The sequence below is a fragment of the Nyctereutes procyonoides genome, unplaced genomic scaffold, assembly GCF_905146905.1.
Source record: "Nyctereutes procyonoides isolate TBG_1078 unplaced genomic scaffold, NYPRO_anot_genome, whole genome shotgun sequence".
Lineage (NCBI taxonomy): Eukaryota > Metazoa > Chordata > Mammalia > Carnivora > Canidae > Nyctereutes > Nyctereutes procyonoides.
The window spans coordinates 3,164,495-3,184,423 of NW_026575122.1; the positions used below are offsets into that span (position 1 = coordinate 3,164,495).

Below are 19,929 nucleotides of genomic sequence, written 5' to 3' on the forward strand. Positions count from 1 at the left end.
GATCGCATACTCTTATTGTTTTACAGCAGAGTAAAATTTCGTGTGTGTGTGTGTGTGTGTGTGTGTGTGTGTAATATATATACCACATCTTTATCTGTTAATGGATTGGATTGCTTCCCTATCTTGGCTTCAATAAATAGGTAAAAGTTTCACCTTTTAAACATTGTATTTTTTTTTGTTTTTTGCTCACATACCAATATATATACATACACATTTTATAAAAATAATCTTGCTAAAAATATCCCTCAAGACTATCTGTGGATTCTTGTGAGTTTTCTAAAAGGCTTACCTGTTTTTGCAGATACTACCTTTGTCTCCTTTTGGTGCTTAAGACTTTTTCAGCATCACCTTACTGAGCTGGCTCTATCTTGTATAATTGAGCTGTCAGGCTGTCACCACCCTAACCCACTGACCAATCATATCACTAAAGCAGAGCAACTAGACATGTGCACACTTATTTGATGTTTTTGAATAACATTGCATCACCTATGAGTTGTTCTTGCTGCAAAATTTGAACCTGAATTCAACAAACCTTTGTAGTTACCTTTCAGTTGATAACAAATATATGGAGTAGAGGGGGGATAAGCTAAATGACGCTGTGAGGAAACAACATAATTATGTGGAAATTATCCAGGAGAATGACCTAGTCACTCCAATAAATAAACAATATCCAAAAACAAAAGCAAATAAAAGGAAACCAGTTGGAACTGAAAATTTATATACTTGATATTAGCCAAAAGGCCAAGAAGCGACGATGGAACTGAAAATTCCTAAATGTGGAAACCTGGAACTTTGGATGGTGATTTGAACAAACCAAGCCCTGTCCACACATTCAAGCCAAAGGGACCAGGAACACACTTGGCATTTGAGTGGTTGGGCCTCAGACCCTTGGGGAGGAAGAACACACATCCCAGAGAACCCTAGAGTGTTCCAGGAAGGTGGTGTTAGAAAGGATTTATTGTAGGATTTGGGTTGTGTTCGGGGATTTGGGAGACTTAAGGGATCAGGACATTGTTCCGATAGGATGTTGTCAGGAAGAGGAGTAATTCTATGATTGGAGCCTTAAATCACGTGGGAGGAGGAAAGACTACGCAGGGGCTGAAGCTGTAATGGGTGAAGTGTCAGCAGTCACTCATGTGAGGAGCCGTGGGTGTTGGGTCATTTGTGGTCATGTGTGTTCATCATGCTTTGTCTGTATTCAGATCCAGTAAGAGTCATCTTACTTTTGTCTTGATCCAGGGTCACAGAACACCCCTATCTGATATTGCTGATCTGTGAGATTGATGATGGAAGCAAAAGCTTGATCATAGAGTTGATACTGTAACTGAAAGCGTTTATTCCTGAATCAAAGTTGAACAGTTAATTGTCTCCGAGGATGGGTGGCTCCAACTAAAGTCTGCTGCCCTCCCACCACCAGGAGCCTGGAAATTTGGGTTATTCTCTCAAAATGCTCAAGGAAATGAACTAATCAGTTAGGATATAAGGTCTAGTTAAAGGATCTTAATTTTTTTAAAAGATTGATTGATTGATTTTAAAGATTTTATTTATTTATTAATGAGAGATAGAGAGAGAGTCAGAGACACAGGCAGAGGGAGAAGCAGGCCCCATGCAGGGAGCCTGATGCAGGACTTGATCCTGGGATCATGGGGTCACACCCTGGGCTGAAGGCAGGTGCTAAACCACTGAGCCACCCAGGGATCCCCCTTTTTAAAGATTTAATATTCGTGGGCAGCCCCGGTGGCTCAGCAGTTTACCACCGCCTTCAGCCCAAGGCCTGATCTGGAGACCCGGGATCGAGTCCCACGTTGGGCTCTCTGAGAGGAGCCTGCTTCTCCCTCTGCCTGTGTCTCTGCCTCTCTCTCTCTCTCTCTCTCTCTCTCTGTGTGTGTGTGTCTCTCATTAATAAATAAATAAAATCTTAAAAAAACTTGAAAAAATAAAAATGAAAATGTAATATATTAATGTGGGATGCAGATGAGGCAAATTTTCAGGAATATTCACAGCATTAAATATATATTTTAGGTGCCTGGGTGGCACAGTCAGTAAAGTGTCCGACTCTTGGTTTTGGCTGAGGTCATTCTCTCAGGATCTTGAGATCAAGCCCCGTGTCAGGCTCCACACTCTGTGTAGAATCTGCTTGGGACTTTTTTCCCTCTAAAATCAATAACTAAATTTAGATAAATAAATAAATATATATATATATATTTATATCTCAGGGAAACAAAAGGTCTAAAATCAATAACCCAAGCTTTGACTTAAGAAAGTAGAGATAAGGTGTACCTGGGGGACTCAGTTAGGCATCTGCCTTCCTCTTGGATCATGATCCCAGGGTCTTGGGATCAAGCCCCAAGTCCGGCTCCCCACAGGGAGCCTGCTTCTCCCTCTGCCTATGTGTCTCTCATGAATAAATAAAATCTTAAAAAATAATAATAATAAATTGTTATCCCCACCTCAACACTATCACAGTACCTGGCTTTGTCTTCTTTTACAGCAATTATCTCCTATTTTTTTTTCAATTAAAAAGTTGCTTGCTAATCACCTTGGTTGTGGTTGAGAATTGGAGAAAGATGTTCCTGTATGGCAAAGGAAAATGTCATATAAACCCATTTATTGACTGTTGAAATTACAGAATGGTCAAATTGTTATGATCATACAATAGCATGCAGCAATGGGAAAAAAAAAGACAAAGTTACATGTATCAGTATAGATGAATTTTTTTTTAAAGCTATCTCTATACTCAACCTGGGGCTCAAACTTACAACCCTGAGATCAAGAGTCACACTCTCAGGATCCCTGGGTGGCTGGCTCAGTGACTGAGCATCTGCCTTCAGCTCAGCACATGACCCTGGGGTCCTGGGATGGAGTCCTGCATCAGGATCCCTGAGGGAAGCCTGCTTCTCCTTCTGCCTATGTCTCTGTGTCTCTCACCAATAAATAAAATCTTTAATTAAAAAAGTCACAATCTATGGGCAGCCCAGGTGGCTTGATGGTTTAACACTGCCTTCAACCCAGGGCATGATCCTGGAGACCCAGGATTGAGTCCCACGTCTGGCTCCCTGCATGGAGCCTGCTTCTCCCTCTGCCTGTGTCTCTGCTTCTCTCTCTTTCTCTCTTTTTCTGTGTGTGTCTCTCATGAATAAATAAATAAAATCTTTAAAAAAATAAGATAAAAAAGTCATAATCTCTACTGACAGCCAATCAGGTGCCCCAGTATAGATAGATGAATCTTAAGAATATTCAGAGAAAATAGCAAGTCACAGAGAAATCTCTATTTCTTGGTTCTATTTGTATAAAGCCCCAAACCAGGCAAAACTAAATTATATATTAAGGATATATATGATAAAAATTACAAAGAATAGCAAATAAATGATTCAATACAAAATTCACGCTAGTGATTAGTCTTGGTTCCAGGGAGAAGATAGAATGCAGTTGAAGAGGGACTTTTAATTTACAAGTATATTTCTTCAGTTGAATGGTAGATACTTGAGTATATTACTCATTTCCTTTAAACATGTAAAGGAATATATATGTATATACATTAATCACACAGATTTGTTATGCACCACACATGCAATGAAAGGAGCTAAGCCAATTAGGTTTTGCACAATTATTACTCTTCTCAATAGATAACTATCAATAGGTGTAGAAAGGCCAACTACTCACTACCAGATAATAATAAAAGCAAGTCTCAATCAAAATCTTGCTGTACCTGTAGAACATGTCTGACAGAGCCATTTACTTAGCAGACCGACTCTGTGCATTCATACAGCCTGTTGCTGAACTCCATGTTCCCAGCATTCTGTCTGCTTAGATGCTCTGATCTTGCACCAAAGTTTCACTGGAAGCAAACACTGTTCCATAAAGGCAAGATTCATCCAACAGTGTACTTACTGGGAGGCCACCAGTGTCCTCAAAAGCAACGGCCAGACAGTTGTGGAGTTCCAGACTCAAGTTTGATCAGGAATAGGGTTCGGGGTTCCTAGACATTATTGTCTTATGCTTGCAAGAGTGTGGAGTGGCTGCAATATCTCAGTCAATTCATATATGCCCAATACTGCTAATTTCACCAAATTCACCCCACTTTTTATATCCATTATAATCCATTAATTTAACCATGGCCTCAGAATTTATGAGAGGTTAGATAACTGAAGCAACATTGTAGCACTTGGAGCTTCAGTTTCCCATTAGGTTGCCACCTGACCACCTCTGGAAGGGAGTTGCTGATTAGGGAAACTAACTCTGTATATGGTATTGATTAAAAGTCATGCTTTAGCACATTGTTTCTGCTGATATATTTTATTTATTTATTTTTTTAAGATTTTATTTATTCATAAGAGACACACAGAGAGAGGCAGAGACATAGGCAGAGGGAGAAGCAGGCTCCAATGCAGGGAGCCCAATGTGGGACTCGATCCCAGGACTCCAGGATCATGCCCTGAGCTGAAGGCAGGTGCTTTAGCCGCCAAGCCACCCAGGGGTCCCCTCTGTGATGTATTTTTTTGTTTTGTTTTGTTTTTGCTGATGTATTTTAAAACACATTTTAGACATCATAATATATTTCACAACAAAAAAATGCTAAAAGTATTTAATAGTAAATTATTTCAAAACTAGAAACTGGGAAAGTTTTAGTTAAATATCAGGATAGACTAAAGTACTTTCAGACTTGAAACTCTCAGGAAAGAGGTGCCTGCCTCGCTCAATCAGTGAAACATGCAATTTTTGATCTTGAGGTTGTGAGTTCAAGCCCTATTTGGGGTATAGAGATTACTTAAAAATAAAAACTTTATAAAGTCTCAAACCATTTATATTCCATGCACCACTATTAGGAAGCTACTGAAGGACCTTGCCAATGAAAAACTAAATGGAAACAGAAAAAGCAACTCCAATGATGCCAACGGCATTCCCAAGATGCTGTATGAGCAGCCGGCTTCATGAACAACCTGCTTGCATTGGAAGTTACATGGCCCTTGAGAACAGTTGGCAAAATCAAAGCAGTATAAAGCTAAACATGTTTAAATTGAAAAAATTTAGACAACTGCACAGTTTGGGGATGAACTAAGGATAAGGACATTGAAAACAAAGTTGTGGAAAAACAAAATGCAATCATTGCATAATACATGGCTCAGAGATGGTGTTGACATAGCCAAACTACTGTAAACATCAGAAAATATTCTAGACAAAAATGAAGAGTTCTATTAGGAGAGGACAAGAGTGAAAACCGCTCTAAATTCTCATCTTCCAAAGTAGGACATTAAATGATAATACCAAAAACTTGAAAAATAGAAGTTATTACTGTAAGCTTATTTAGTGACATATACCCTAAGAACAAGAGTTGAAAAGTGGTTGCTTCTGAGAAGCTGGCAGTATTGGTTGTAAAGCAATCTTGTAAACAATGAATATGAAAAAGTGAAACATTAAAACCAGATTTAAAAAAAAACGATTTTATTTATTCATGAGAGACAGAGAGAGAGAGAGAGAGAGAGACAGGCAGAGGGAGAAGCAGGCTCCATGCAGGGAGCCTGACGCGCGACTCAATCCCGGGTCTCCAGGATCACACCCTGGGCTGAAGCTGGCGCTAAACTGCTGAGCCACCCGGGCTGCCCCTAAAACCAGATTTAAAAATTAATTATCAGGATAGACTAAAGATACCTTCAGACTTGAAAAAATTAGTCAAAGCCCCCCTTGCCTAAAGGAAATCACATGAGATTTTATTTTTAAATATTTATTTGAGAGAGAGCACAAGCAGGGGGAGTGGCAGGCAGAGGGCGAGGGAGAAGCAGGCTCTCCACTCAGCAGGGAGCCCAATGAAGGGCTTGATCCAGGACCCTGAAATCATGACCTGAGCCGAAGGCAGACACTAAACAGACTAAGCCACGTAGGCACCCCAGATGAGCTATTTTTAAAGTACAAAATGATTAACTGCACTGAGTTCAATTGACAGGAGGAAGGGGAGACTAAGTCTGTAGTTTCGGTATGGAGGGTGGCAGGTGGGAGCATTGTCTTTGATCAACCCTGTAAGGTAGATTATTTTTCAGTTTTAAAGGAAACTGGTTCCAAAACTCTTCAAGTTCAAACAACTTCAAAATCCTTTTGGTTTATCTAGTATATGTGCTCCCTCCAGAGACCACTTAACTCTTCAGTGCAATTTCAGAATGTCTCTTCCAGTCCATGAATTCCAGTCACTTGTCAGTTAAATCCCAAACCTTAGTGTCCTCTTGGGACATGAAGCTTTTAAAATAGTGCACGTCCCTCATTTGCTCAATGTCTCATTTACTCACTCCTACCTGAACCATCTCACAGGGAACCCAAAAGTGCTCTTGGGCAGCTATGTGGACTAGAAAGATTTCCATGGAAATCAAGCTACCAAATGTAAACCTGCTTAATATTCAATATTCTTCTGAGTAATCTTGATGTCAAGCATGCCCTGTGGAAGTCATGTGAGTTAGAATGTTTAGCTTTTTTTTTTTTTTAAGATAGCTCTGGGTGTGTGTGTGTGTGTGTGTCTTCTTAATTTTATTTATTCATTCATGATAGAGAGAGAGAGAGGCAGAGACACAGGCAGAGGGAGAAGCAGGCTCCATGCCGGAAGCCCGATGCGGGACTCAATCCCGGGACTCCGAGATCGCGCCCTGGGCCAAAGGCAGGCGCTAAACTGCTGAGCCACCCAGGGATCCCCTAGAATGTTTAGCTTTACCTAAGGCATCCCATTGGTGGGTGTTGTAGAAGTTTTAAAGACTTAAATAGACGTACAGATATAGATGGATTGGGCAATTCAATAAAGGCGTCAGTTTTCTCCAACCTGATTTATAGCTTCAATACAATTTCAAATAAAATCTCCAAGTTTAATTTGATGTTTAATGATGTTTAATTTGGCAAGCTGACTCTAAAATATATATTGAAGAGGCCAGGAGTTGTCAAGGCATCCCTGAAGAGATGAAAATTGTCACCAGATATCAAGAATGAGAAAGCTGCAAGATTTGAGTATGGTATTAGCCCAAGGATAGACCAATCGACCAGCAGAGCATATGAGATGTCAGACACAAGTTGCACTGCAAATAAGCTGGATGGACCTCTCAATAGATGGTGTGACCATTAGTCATTCATATATTATGTATACTTAAGTTTATAAGCAGGCTCCATCCCTTTCACAAACACAGAATCAACTTCCAAGTAGATGATTAGAAGTACATATAGAATATTTAATGGCTCTAGAGTAGAGTAGGGGAGGATTTTTTAAAGGATCCAAACCTCAAAAGGAAAGACTGATAAAATGAAATATATCAAACTTAACTTCTGTCCAAAACACCGTAAACGTGAGACAAACTCTGGAGAAGAAACCTGGCAAGTGAATATACTTGCTACAGGACTAAAATCCAGAAAATATAAAGAGCTCTTATAAACCAAAAGATAGACAAATAGAAAAGCAGGGTGGGGCATTAACAGTTATTTTACAGAAGAAAAGCAAATGATTATTAAATTATAAAAATATATTCTATTACAGATCATGGGAATAATTAAAACTGGAGAGAACATTTAACACCTCACAATTAGTAAAAAATATATATGTGTATATATATAATTTAAATCAAGTACTGTTGAGGTAGAACAATGAAAACATTTATATACTGTGGGTGGGAGTATATAAATTGACACTACACTTAGGAAGATTTGCCATCATCCAAAAAGGTTTAGTGGTTCACTTCCCAAAGAAACCAGATGCATAATTGCCATAGTAGCTGTTTGTTAAAGTTTCAAACTGAATATCCACCAGGGTAGAATGAAAATAAATAACTTTAAGCAAAAACATAATGAATCAATCTCATGAACATGTTGAATGAAAAAGTTCAAGACTGGACTAATCAACTTTATGTAAGTCAAAAACATGTGGAACCAGCGTACACTTATGATGACCTTTGTATAATGTATGGAATTGCTGAATCACCACTATATTGTAGATCTGAAATTAGTGTAACACTGTCAACTATACATAACTAACCATGTTATTTTTAAAAATATGCAAAACTAAACCTATTGTTTAGGGATACAAACATACACTGTAAAAGGTCAGGAAAACAATGGACTATCAAACTAAAAACAGTGGAGGTATCTAGATAGGACCAGGAAGTGAAGAGATTATGGTCAAGAAGGGGCACAAAGGAAAACTTGAAAGGTGATGCAAATGTTCTATTAATGTTAGGGTCATAGATACATGTTTTATTTTTCCATTATGTTCTAGAGTCTTATTTTGTTAAAAGTATAAATATGTATAAATTGTACATTACTTGCAAAAGATAACCAAATAAGTATGTCAGTGGGGAAATGATCAGAGGATACTGAATTTCAGTATTAAACAAATGATTTTATGTAAAGACTAGGAGGCACAAAGTCAGATAGTAAAAAAATAGGGGTGGGGGTGGAATGATGGGGTAATAGGGTGACGGGCCTTAAGGAGGGCACATGATGTAATGATCACTGGCTGTTATACACAACTGATGAATCACTTAACTACCTCTGAAACTAGTAATACACTATACATTAATTAAATTTAAATTAAAGAAAAATATATAAAAATCAAGTGAGGTAATATGAGCAATAAAATGATAGCTAAAACCAATCATAAAATGTCAAGAATTAGCGTTGTGCTACAAGTCCTAGTCAGTGCAATCAGGCAAGAAAAAAAGGACCTAGACTCTCAAGGAAACAATCAAAATGTCATTATATATTATAATATAATATATATATATATAAATCTGACAATCAAAATGTCATTATATATTATTATATAATATATATATTATATATAAATATATATATATATTATATATATATAAATCTGACAAGATGTTGTCAAGTCATATATACTGAAAACTACAGACAATACAGAGAGAAGTCACTCAAATAAATGGATACATGGATTAGAAGCCTCAATATTGTGAAGATATGAATTTTATGCAAACTGATCTAGATTTAACACAGTCCCAAAGCCTCAGTAGTGTTTTTTGTTGTTGTTGTTGATTCAAGTTCTAACTTTTACCATAGCTGTTATCTACTAAAAGATGTGATTTCCCGAATAGAGAAAGTCTAGGAAAGAAAACCTAGGGGGCGCCTGGGTGACTCAGTTAAGTATAGGACTTTGGCTCATCAGGATCCCAGGGTCCTGGGATCCAGCTGTGTTGTCAACTTCATGCTAAGCCGGGAGTCTGCTTGTCCCTCTCCCTCTGCCCCTTCCCCAGCTCGTGCTCTCTCAAATAGGTGGAAGGAAGGAAGGAAACCTAGAACTAAATCAACGGGGATTCTGAGAAGAGGTCAGTTCCCAAAATGAAGTGAACAATTGTAGCTGAAGAAAGCTACAGGGTAGTGTCCAAATAGGAATAGAGGGAAGATGATTGTGTGTATATAATGTGATAAGTATATGCTATATGTATATGGTGGCACTATTATTCAAGTTTTCATAGTACTAAGTCAAGACTAACAGAGACACACACAAAATAAAAACACATTAGAGAACTATTAAATTCCACAAAGTGGAAAGTGGCTACCTTTATAGGGCACATAGTCCTGGAATGGTCATATATACCTCTAATAAAGGCTTACATATTTTTTAAGGCAAAAAATATGTACACAACATAGAAAAATTATTGGACTTTTATTGACAGTCATTCTCCAATTGATCCCATAATATATCTGTAAAGGAGGCATTATAACCATATATTTTTTTTAAAGATTATTTATTTATTCATTCACGAGAGACCCAGAAGGAGAGAGAGGCAGGGACACAGGCTCCATGCAGGGACCTGACGTGGGACTCAATCCCGGACTCCAGGATCATGCCCCGGGTTGCAAGTGGCACTAAACTGCTGAGCCACCGGGGCTGCCCTATAACCACATTTTTAAAAATGTAAACTGTACCCTCAACCTGGGGCTCAAACTCACAATGTGAAATCAAGAGTTGCATGCAGTACTGATGGGACCAGCCAGGTACCCTTTAAACAAATATTTTAGAAGCTGCTGAGGTAAAATCATTCTGGTTGTTTAAAACTGAAAAAATGAAACAAAAATCCAACAAGAAACTCAACAGAATTGTTGAGACTAGAGTCACTGGCTTAGTTTTGTCCACTACCTGAAAAGAAAAGAACAATTAAAAGAGTTTTACAATAGTTCATCATTTAGAATCTGTTACTGCACAGATTTTAAGATGTTTTGAGTCAGTTCCAGTATAGAAATAAGGCCAGACTGTTTCTTTAAAATAGTTAAAAATATAGAGATTTATCACTCAAATTGTAAAGGAAACCTCACCCAAGTCACAGTCTAAAAAAAATACCAATCTTTGTAGGTATTACTTTTGGCAGGAGATTAATTTTTCTAGGACCCAATGCAATGTAATTACTCAGACTACATCGTCCAACACCCCATAATCTGTCCTGCACTAAAACTGGTTGATTCTGATTCTTTCTCCTTCTGGAAAGAGAGTCTTTACAGACACCCATGATCCATTCAGGCTTGTCTTTCACTTCTACCTCCCAATACCGCTTGCCAGAATTATAACCTATAGAACTCAGAACAGTTGGGGAGAGATAAAACCTCCTTGGGTTATGAGGTAAGTTATGTGCTTTAGTTCCATATCACACAGTTTTTCTATCTTCTGAGATAATGAGCTTATGATGTACTATTTCACAATCTAGAATTAGATCCACCTGAAAACTCCTAATTTTCTTTAGGCCAGAATATTGTGGAGGAAGATGGTAACCATATTACTTTATTGGAATAAAAAAGGTTCAGGGGACTTTAAGGTTCCATATCTACAGTAGATACTTTTAATATCTGTCAGTAATTCCAGCTCTGACTTCAGGTATTTGCCCTCTATTTCCTTTGAGAGATATTTTAATGTAGAAAGATAATTTGAAAATGTTGTTTTCATTTAGTTTTGCTAAAATATCCATTTCTCCATCTTGTAATTGCCGAACAATCTCTCGCTCACTTTTGAGAAACAAAAGTTGCTCAAATTCAGACTTTATTTCTTCTCTCCTACCTTGTACCTTCTTCAGTTCCAATGATTTTCTGCTTTGCATGATTATCACTTTTCGACTTGTTCTATTCTTTCCTTCCATGGTTCAATGCAGTTCTGCAATCTTTTCTTATGATGGGGAGCAGCCTTCTCTATGGGCCAAATATAGTGATTCCGGTGATGAGTGGAGAAACTACACTGTGGACATAAAACTTCTAGGTCCTTCTGACAGCAAAAGGTCAAAACTTGATTGTTTTTCACATACAAGATTCTCTTCCTTCCTCTTGCTTCTTATCTGTAGTAGCTTAGCAATTTAAATCAAATTGCCCAGTTGGGGATTGTTGGTGAATTTCCTTTCTGGAGAGCTGTGACGGCAAAAGGGGCAGGGGAAAGTATCACTTAGAACTTTCCAGGACATACTGATGCAGGAGAGACAGAAGTTATGCCTACAGTTAGTGGTCACTGGCTCTTTGAAGTAGTCCAGACAATGGGACAGCCAGCCCCCGTTTGAAGGTCAGCCAGGGCTGTTATGAACTCCACTGGGCTGTGGACAAAGGTGATGGGTAAGGTAATATGTCCTTTAGCAATGCCTGGTTCTCTAGCACACAACACCCAGCAAGCAGTGGCTATCTTCCCACAGACCTTGACACCCGACCAGCTTTCCGTTTCACTGGATTGGCGTGTTGTCGATAGCCTTCACAAACCTGTTTATCCCCCAGCCCTTAGCTCTAGAGCTTGCTGCCCAGAATACTCCACAGGCTGCAGTCTGTTGCACGCTAGAACGTATTAGCTGGGATGCTGTTCTTCTCACTCAATGATGTAAAGTCAGGCTTAATGACTTTCCTATTCAAGAAAGTACTTTTAGGTCCAAAACTAGGAATCTTTCCTATGGGTGAGAAAAGACAGTAAGTTAAAAATATGATACCACAATTACTAATGTATTAAAACATTCACACAAGACTCTTCAATAAATGCTAAATTCCTTGTGTAGAAGTTCTTGGAAAAACAGGAATTCATAGTGTTTACAGAAATTCATTCCTCTCGCACAATTCCAAAACAACAAAGCCTATATAAGATAGCCTTCCAAAAAAGTTATCCATCTCAATCCAATCATAAGAAAACACGTAGTCTAACTTAAATCGTGGGGCACTCTATACAATAATTGGTAGGTGTTCTTCAAAATGTCACGAAAAACAACATAAAAAAGTTTCAGAAATATTACAAACAAATGTAATGGGCAGTTCCTGACTGAAATAGGGATCTTAAAAGATAAGCAACTAAAAGAACATTTCTGGGACAAATGGGAGAATTTTGGTATGGACCACATATCATAGTCTATCAGTATTAAATGGTGTTTATCATAGGTAAGTAAAACATCCTTGTTCTTAGACAATATATACTTTGGGGAGTAGGGGGGTCATCGTGATGGCTACTTTCAGAAGGTTCAATAATTTTAAGATGTTAAACAAAAGATTAATGAAACTGGTGCATCCAAGCAAAAGGCTTATCTTTGTTGTTGCACAGCCTTTCAATTGTTCTATATGTTTGAAATGTTCAAAATAAAACGTTACAGAGAAAATTTCCCAGCTTCTTTTTGAGATATGCACCACACCCAATTTTAAGCAAATCAAATTCCTCCAATCTTGTGAGTCATTTTACCATTAGCATTCTCTCCTTTCTTCCCACATTAAGATACTTTCTCAACTTTTGTTCTTCGTGTCCTCTCCCTCATAATCCAAAGACAGAACAGAAATATGGGTATGGTTTTGACATCTGAAATTGGCTTTGTCTTGGTGACCTAGCAAGTTCTTTTACCACACAGACTTACTCTTCCTACAAGCAGAATAGGAAAAACAATAATTCTAGAAAGCCTCCGTTTCTAAGTCATTCCCAAACTCAAGGATCAACTCAGTGCCATGAGCCAGCAGAAGCAAAAGCTAACATAGCAACGTGCTGTAGAAGGCAGTGTTTCACAATATAAGGACTACAATTAAGTCTATTAGGTTTGAATCCTGGTTTAGATACTTAGTGTATACTTGAGGAAAATCCATCTAACTTTTTTTTTTAATTCATTTATTTATGATAGAGAGAGAGAGAGGCAGAGACACAGGCAGAGGGAGAAGCAGGCTCCATGCACCGGGAGCCCGACATGGGACTCGATCCCGGGTCTCCAGTATCGCGCCCTGGGCCAAAGGCAGGCGCCAAACCGCTGCGCCACCCAGGGATCCCCATCTAACTTTTTTGAATCCCATTTCTTTGACCTATACAATGAGGATTATAACCCCCTTTTTAAAAATTATGATACCACATAAATGGCAGCCAATGTGTCCACTGTTCTTGGCCAATAAGCTTTCTATTTTTTATTAAAGATTTTTTTTAAAGTAATCTCTACCCACAACGTGGGGCTAGAGCCTACAACCTCGAGATTAAAAGTCACATGCTCCATCAGCCTGAGCCAGCCAGTGCCCCAGCTTTCTATTTTACATTTATTTTAACCTGGATCCAACTACAGCCCACATGTTATATTTAGTTATTAGCATCCTTAACTACCTTTCAATCTAGAGTAGTGTCTTCTGCCTCTACTGTTGTAGAGTCCTGGTGGACTATCCTAAGTTCTACACTTAACCTACTGCTTGATATATAATTTAACTTATCTCTCAAACCTTGACTTTTTAAACTGATTAAATGTTTCCTCTTAGTTAAACCTGTCCACAACTCACCAAAAGTCAGGACAAAGTGCTTCACCCTTAGCTTACGAATCAGAGCCCTTCATACCTTATTATCTTCATGTTCATCTTCATCTGGCTTTGGTCTTTAAAAAAAAAAAAAAAAAACAACAAAACAGAGATGTCAGGTTTTCCTTCCCGCACAAACCCCTCACTGCTTAGATTACCTTCTCCTCCCTTCTTTCCTTAAGACTAAGTTCTGCTCCTTTGGGAGACTCAGACCAAGACAAATGTTCTCTAGGATGGTTTATTATGCATCAGGCACTAAGCTAAGGATCTTTAATGTAGATGCTGATTCAATTAACCTCTCCAAGCAACCCTATAAATTAGGAGCTGTTATCCTCAATTAGAGCTGTAAAAAATGAGTCTACAATAATGTACTCAACAATGAGTACGCTCATACAACATTGCATTAATTGGCATGATAATCACTAAGCTGTAGTGTCCCTTCTTCATATTCCCACAGCACCCTATGGCTCCCTCTACATCTATTTCAGAGCATCTCATTTTTCGTATTTGCTATATTCACAGTTCTTCACATTTGATAACATATTTCAAACATTTTTAAGAGGAAAGACTGGGATTTATTGATTGTAGCACTCTACCAGCAAAAACATAACACAATTTGAGAGGCAGCAATACCTGATAGAACTGGGTCTTCATCAGCTCTGCCACTTAACTAGCAGTATGTCCTTGGTCAAATTAATTTCTCTGAGCTTCAGTTTTCTTTTCACAAAGTGAGAAATAATACTATCTCATCCTGTAATTATTAAACAAGAAAATAAAATTAAGGCATACCTTGTTTGATCATGCTTCACAGACTGCCACTTTGCAGATATTGGGTTTATTAGCAAACTGTGGGCTCAAGACTTCAGTGAAAGAAATAACTACAGACGTGAGGGAAATAGCAAGACTCAGAGTTAGAAGTGGGGCCTGAAGATATGACTGAATTGTTGCAATCTCATGATCAAACTTGAAGAGATGAAGAGTCAGTTGCTGTTTATGGACGAGAAGAAAAAAGTGGTTTCTTGAGATGGAATCTACTTCCAGTTAAGATGCTGTGAAGACTGCTGTAATGACAACAAGGATTTAGAAGATGCCATAAACTCAGTTGATAAAGCAGCGGCAAGGATTGAGAACAGACTCCCAATTTTGAAAGGATTTCTACTATGGCTAAAATGCTATCAAACAGCATCACATCCAACAGAGTAATCCTTCATGAAAAGAAAGCGGCAATCTTCGCTGTATCATTTTAAGAAATTGCCAGAGCCACCCAGCCTTCAGCAACCACCAACCTGATCAGTCAGCAGCCATCAGCATAGAAGTTCCTCCACCAGCAAAAGGATTACAACTCACTAAAAGCTCAAATGATAGCATTTTAGCAATAGATTGTTTTTAATTAAAGTATGTACACTGAGTTTTGTTTTTGTTTTTTTGTTTTTTTTTTTTTTTTTTTAGACATAGGCTATTGCACAGTTAATAATACCAGTAAATGTACTGGGAAACAAACTTGTTTGACTTACTTTATGGCAGTGATCTGGAACCGATCCCACAGTATCTCTGAGCTGTGTGTGTATACACACACCTACATATAAAAAGTAATGATATTAAACCTGAAAGTTGCTATGTCTTCAACAGTTGCTAAGTCCTTCATGACTGGTAAAGGCATTAACTTCCACCAGGCTCGTTATAATAACGTGATGTAGGAAATTTTCTTACACTAATTTTGGAAGTGCAGGAGTTTCAGAATTTTAAAATACAACTTTAATGTTAAAATATACTCAACTTGTAGTAAATGCCAGTAACACAGAACTACACAAAATACAGCATACAGTCTCTTCCAGGTGACTCTTCCTACTTGCCCAAACTAAGTGTTATAGCTACTAAGGTTTCCATGACTTCTGATTCTTGCTTAATATGTTCAAAATGGGTGCTTTTTACAGACTCTTACCCAATGTGACAGTCAACAGCAAAGCATGATGGGAAAACAGAAGTCAAGAAAAAAATATAAAACTCTTTGGCAGCCTGGGTGGCTCAGCAGTTTAGTGCCACCTTCAGGCCAGGGCGTGATCCTGGAGACCCTGGATCGAGTCCCGCGTCGGGCTCCCTGCATGGAGCCTGCTTCTCCCTCTGCCTGTGTCTCTGCCTCTCTCTGTGTCTCTCATGAATAAATAAAATCTTCAGAAAAATAAAACTTTTTAAAAGGTATGTACATAAAAAGGACTCAGCGAGGTGCAAGGAACATAATAGGAACTCCCTCCAGCTGTCGTTGTGCCCCCTTTCCCCAAATGCATACACACGGTCAGTCTTCTCCATGTTTCAGAATAAAGCCATTGACAAACAATCAAGTCAACAAAACACCACCCTCCTTAAACTGCCCATTTCTCTCCCCACTGTACTCTGAAACATGACGGTGCTTCCGGTCGATCCCCTAACTGTAGGTAAAGAGCTTTTTTTTTTTTTTTTTTTTTTTAAGATTTTGTTTCTTCACAAGACACAGGCAGAGGGAGAAGCAGGCTCCAAGCGGGGACCCCGGGGTCACACCCTGGGCCGGAGGCAGGCGCTCACCCGCTGAGCCACCCGGGCCGCCCTAAGGTGGTCCTTCGCACTGCCACGTTGGGAATGACCCTTTTATCTTCCACTTAAGACCTTCCGGGAGACCTTGCCCGTGAGGAAGTAGCTTCTCAGGCCTTGGACTGCGTGTCGGTCCCGCCGCACCTCGGCGGAAGACTCCGGGCCCAGTCCCAGTCTCTGGTTCCACGTCCAAGTTCGCGGGGGACGCTGCCGGGCTCGGGGCCTCCGCTCGTGGGTTACGCGGCGGCCGCCGGGCCTGGCTCCCCGTGGACTCCTACGTCACAGGTCCGCTCTCGAGGGGGACGGATCTCCGGGTCGCTGCGGTGGCCGCGCGGGCGACGGGCGCTCGACAAGCACCCAGCGGGTCAGCACGACCACCTCGCACTGGACCTGGGCCCGCCGGGGCTGGAACCGGAAGCGGAAGCGTCTGCACGGCGGGCGCGGCAACTGCCGACTGCAAGGCCTGCGAGCCGTGAGGCGTCCCCACGGGCCGGCGCGGGCGGGCGATGGAGGGCAGCGGGTTGTCCGAGGGCGGCTACCGCCCCTGCTCTGCCCTCCCCACCCTCCACCTCCTCCCTTCCATCGCGCACGGACAAGTCATTCTTTGCAGACGCCCCGGCGGCTTCCCCGATTCTCGCTCAGCTCAGAATCTTCTGGAACATCTAACGAACGCGGGCCCAGCCCGGCCATGCCGCGTCCACGGGTCCGCAACCCGCAAGTTCCCACGAGACCCTCCTGCAGCCTGAGACGACCCCGAGGCGCGGCGCCCCGGAGCCGCCCCTCGGCCTACCTGGCGCAGACGACGCGCGCCCCTCAGCCTACCTGGCGCAGACGACGCGCGCCCCCGGAGCCCAGGCCGGGCTCCTGCCGGAAGCGCGCCCGTGGCCCCGGCGCTGATTGGCCGGCCTTCCGGAAGTGCGTGGTCAGCGCCTGCGCATGCTCCGTGAGTCTGAGGGGCCGAGGGGCCAAAGAGCGGGGACGGGCGCGCGGCGGAGGGCGTCTCCTTCAGCGGTCCCGCCGTTGCCGCCGTCGACCGTGGCTCCCGCTGGCGGCCTTTTGCACGTGAGTGTGTGTGTCCCTAGGAGCAGTGTGGTCCGGTGAGGGGCAGGTTGGTCTCCGCCGCGCAGTCACGTCTTCCTGGGGCGCCCCCGGGCTGCCGCCGGCAGGAGCCGGAGCGGCAGCCCTGAGGGGCCGCGTGGGGCCTCGAGGGGCCGTGACAGGCCGCGTCTGCCCGCCCACCGCGACCCCGGCTGACCCGGGGCGCTCCCCGGAGGGAAGAGCTCGGTAGGGGAGGCGTCGGGGGCGCCTCGGGGTCCCGAGCGGGGAAGTCGGAGGACGGCTTTTGGGCACCGACGAGCTCGCCCGCGATAGCTGCCCCGACGCCTTTCGGGCAAAACGGGGGGTTTTCATTTTGACAGAACCACTGTGGTTTGCGTGGTGCCGAGAAAAGGCAGTAAGCCCCCCCCCCCTTTTTTTTCTTTTTAAAGCAATCCCTGCCCGCCCCGTAGGGCCCGAGCTCCTGACCCCGGGAGGCGGCGTGGCCTGCTCTGCGGCCGACCCCGGGCGCCCCCGCCGCCGTCGGAGGCCCGTCACGTGCTCCGGTGCAGCCTGAATTCTGGAAGGATGATTGGCTACGACTTCGACTTCGATCCAGCGAGCGGTGAGCGGTGGGAACGGACACGCAGGTGTGACTGTCGAGAGGATCCTCCCCAGGTACTGTTAGGATCCCCAAGGCTTTTGAACTGCTGGTGGCCACTGCTTCCCCGCTTTGCCTTTGTCCTTGTGTTGTGGGGGGAGTATATGGTTTTGATTTAAATACTGTCAGTTCGGGACACCTGGGTGCCTCAATGGGTGGCGTCTGCCCTCGGCTCAGGGTGTGACCCCGGGGTCTCGGGATGGAGTCCCGTACTGGGCTCCCTGCAGGGAGCCTGCTTCTCCCTCTGCCTGGGTCTCTGCGTCTCTCTCTGTCTCTCTCTGTCTCTCTCTGTCTCATGAGTAAATAAATAAGTCTTTAAAAAAAACCTAAATGCTGTGAGTTGGGTGCCTGGGTGGTTCGGTGGTTTCGCGTCTGCCCTCCGTTCAGGTGGTGATCACAGGGTTCCTGGATGGAGCCCCGCGTTGAGCTCCCGGCTCGGCAAGGAGTGGGCCTCTGCCTCCCCACCCCCACCCCCAGCTTAGGCTTTCTCTCTCTCTGTCAAATAAATAAGACCTTTTAAAATAAAGAGATACTGTGAGATACAAAATTTGAGCCCTTTCCTATCACGGTTCAGTCCTATCAGGACATGATCACTGCTGACAGGAAACCCCGTCAGTAGGACACTGAATCCTGAAAGGCGGGCTGCACGTGGTCTGGTGGTGGTAGTCCCGCCGGGTGGGGCCAGCCTACCTGCTGTGTGCTAACTAAGGACTTGATGGTTAAGTATTGGATTCTTCTGAACTCCGGGCTTTTAAGAATTGTCGTTTAACTTCCTACTCGGAAGCGATCTGGCCTCCGCCTCAGTCGTCCTGTGTAAGAACTGAAACTCTTCCTAGTAATCAGTGGCCTAGTTTCTCAGCAGAGGGTTAGTTTCCGTGCCTGTTACCCTCTGAGATGCCTTGTAGTCTCGGTCTCTGGCTGCGCCATCTTGTTTTTCAGCAATCTGCTCGTCCTCTCCCTGCCTTCATGCATGACCGTAAAGGTCTGCAAGGGCGCAGGCACACAGCAAAGTCTTAATATGTAGCATGACCCATGTATATGTGTGTATGTGTGGGTGCACATGCGTGTATTTGTGTGTTTCGGCATGTAGAGAGGAGAGTGGTTACGCTCTGGCTTTGCAAGCAGGCTTCCCAGAATTCAAAAGCAAGCACTGCTTTGTGTAACCCTTGGCAGATTATCTTTTTGTACCTGTTTCTCATCTACTAAAAAAAAATGGAGTTGGGGGGGTGACAGTATGTAGAGTGTAAGATGGAGTCACTCATGTCAAGTAGGGGCACTGCAGCTACCGGATATCTCTCAGACCAGCAGCTGCTGAGGACACCCCAGAACTGATAAGTGGAGGCAAAGGAGTTGTGCAGGGGCCCAAGACTAATTAAGTCCCTTTAAAAAGGGAGGATTTTGGCAGCAAACTGTCAGAGTCTTCAGACATCGACTCCTCTGTGTCTGACCCCTTAAGAAAAGGCAGCTGCCGCCACAGGCTCTGCCCGACTGATCCCCCAACAGAACAGAGATCCTTCGCTGCTCAAACATAGTAGGCCCGGAGTGCTGGGAGCTGACCTGGACCAGACCCAGGTCTTACCTCAACTGTGCACCCAGACTCACTTCCCGTTTGGTTCGTTAACTTCCTACCCTCTGTGTTACCTCGTTTGTTGTGGGACTTGTGTTCTGCTCTGTGCACAGCCTAAGTTCACAACTTAATCACATGGTGAAATGTCATCGAGTCTGGGATCCTGAACCTGCTTTATAATTATGTTAACCTTGTTTTGACCGAATAACGCTGCCCCTGTGGAAAGACACAACTTATGTGCGCACCTTCATAGCTGCTCATGACATGGTACAACCTGACTTCTTGAAGCTCTAAAGGAGTTTTTTTTTAATGAGTTAAAGCACTAGTGTCTGACATGGCAAATACAGTGTCAACACACACA

At 42.5% G+C, this 19,929-nt stretch overlaps 1 pseudogene; it reads right to left on the reverse strand.

Moving 5' to 3' along the window:
- Positions 1-9,774: 9,774 nt before the first annotated feature.
- Positions 9,775-12,105, reverse strand: LOC129516795 (tripartite motif-containing protein 60-like; annotated as a pseudogene).
- Between the last annotated feature and the right edge of the window lie 7,824 nt (positions 12,106-19,929).